Source organism: Rattus norvegicus, chromosome 2, assembly GCF_021556685.1.
Source record: "Rattus norvegicus strain SHRSP/BbbUtx chromosome 2, alternate assembly SHRSP_T2T, whole genome shotgun sequence".
Lineage (NCBI taxonomy): Eukaryota > Metazoa > Chordata > Mammalia > Rodentia > Muridae > Rattus > Rattus norvegicus.
The window spans coordinates 105061430-105063800 of NC_141535.1; the positions used below are offsets into that span (position 1 = coordinate 105061430).

General features: G+C 40.8%; 1 pseudogene; it reads right to left on the reverse strand.

The window, feature by feature from the left end:
- Nucleotides 1-1160: 1160 nt before the first annotated feature.
- LOC147996191 (small ribosomal subunit protein uS2 pseudogene) lies at nucleotides 1161-2034 on the reverse strand (annotated as a pseudogene).
- Between the last annotated feature and the right edge of the window lie 337 nt (nucleotides 2035-2371).

Genomic DNA, 2371 nt, shown 5'->3' on the forward strand with positions numbered 1-2371 from the left:
AAAGCTGTGGTTTAAAATAAATATAAATATCCACTGATGTAAAACTCTCAAGCAATGTTTGTGGAACAAATTTTTGAATCTACTATCTACAACATGTAACTACTATAACAATACATAATTTTATTACTATATAATTATTACTATAATGTTACATAAAATAGTGGAAAATTCTAGATTTTCTAGATTTTATGGTGTTAAACACATGAAATCATGCAAGAAATGTGGTGTTAATTTTGGGACTAGAAAGATGGCTCAGTGGTTAAGAGCATGTGATAGTTGGTTGCTGTTGTTGTTTGTTCGTCTTCAGATAACCTGTGTTCAGTTGCTAGGACACAAGACTTCAGGCTCCAGGGAACCCAGTGCCCTGTCCTGACTTCCACAGGCAGTTGCAGGCACGTGTATATACATACACATTGGCACCTACACTTATACACAAATGCATTCTAAAATATAGGGTAACAAACTGGTTACTACCTAGGATAAAGAAATAAAACAATTATTTATTAACTATTTCTACTACTTTTTATGGGTTCGGCTCAGTATTTTTTTTCCAGTTATAAGATTTAATTACAGAAATTAAAGCATGTGCCTTTTAAATGTGTCACCTGGAATGGAATGTCATTATTCATAGTTTGTTCATATAATTGCACCACTTACATTAATTATAAAAATACAGTTTGTATATAAAGAAACTGATATGGAGAAATTACAGTGTGTTTGTCACACCTGGCAAAAACTGGAATATTCCAGTTTTCTATTTCTAAAATTGTCAATTCACAAGAAAGATAAGAAATAAAACCTATAAACATAGACTTGGATGTTAAACCTTACTCAAAAATTCAAGAAATGAAACACGTAAGCCCCAGGGCGGATGAGGCGGCTCAGTCAGTTAAGGCGTTTGCTGCCAAGTTGGATGACCTGAGTTTGATTCCCAGACTTACATATTACAAGACAAGACCGATTCCCAAGTTGTCAATTCTGACCTCTGTTCCCCTCGCTAGTAAGGTTGTAGTCTAGCCTGTCCAGACAGCTTTCCTAAGCTCAGTGCAAAATAGAGAGCTCCCTTTTATTAGCAGAGTTTCTTCTGCTCTGCCTGATCTGAGGAGCCCAATATCATTTTCTTCCATTTTACCCCTTGGCTCAGGTATCTGCAGAGGAACTCAGGACCACTCAGTGGTGGCTCCAACCCAGTTAATGGCCTGCACTGTAGGAGCTGTTTAGCAGTCTCAGTGACTGGCTGTGTGCTCCAGTCTTCAGTAGGGAAATGTTGGATGGACACAGGATATGCTCACACCATCAGACCAGTCAGCCACCTTTGATTGAGCAGCACTGAACTCAAGAGCTAATGAAGTCCATTTGCTTTGAAATTTCTCCCTTCGTCAGAGTCTTGTTAGTAGCAGCCGGTTCCTCCTTCTCAAGCTCCTCTGGGTCTCTGTAGAAGTAAAGATGAGGCATAATTTATTGCGGGCGCTCACAGGAGATAGTACTACGCATGCGGAGTACTTCCCGGACCAGCATCCATCACATCAGACTCACTGAGTTAGCTCCCTTGTTGAATGGAATGGCGATGTCCACATAATACAGAGGAGAGTCTATGTTATGCAGAGCAATGGTGGGTCGGTTGACAAAAGAGGCTTCTGTGAGGAGCTGGTGGTCAGGCGTGCGATCATTCACCACTAGAAGCCGTGGCTCTCTGAAGACTGCTTAGATAGAGTTAGTGAAGGTCCCAGAGGTAAAGCAGCCAGCAATTGAAGTGGCAGCAACAAACTTTAGCACAGCTCACTGGCCAGTGTTCCCGGAGGAGACGACACAGACATAAGCAGGGTTTTTGGTGGCAGCAACAGCCTGAGCTACAAGCAACAGCGTCTCTCAGATCTTCTTCAGATTTATGATATAGATAGCAGTCACGTTGCCTCTTGTAGATATATTGCTTCACCTGGAAGACAAGGTTGATGCCACCTAAGGGGATTCCTGTGGAAGGAATTTGAGGACATCCTTCTCCTTCATCTGTAGGACATCACGGGATCCCGACATTGTGTAAAGCTCTTTATCAGTTACTAGGGGAATCAAGAACAACACTGTGTGGATCTCTCCCTGAGGGACAAGGTAAACTACAAACTTAGTAGCAAGGTGCAACAGACCTCCATATGTAGCATTTATACAATCACATATGTATGAGTAGCTGCATGTAAAAAAGGTAACAATAAATAAGTGTAAAATAGCGAAATACAAATCAAAACAATACCTAGAGCCTGTCTCTTACCCAGCAAATGTAAAAACTAAAGAAAAGAGCTGTGAGGACAAAGGTCAATCAGTGCTGGAAAGGAAATAATTCCAACCCTTGGAAGATGAGGTTTAGAGAGATCTGATA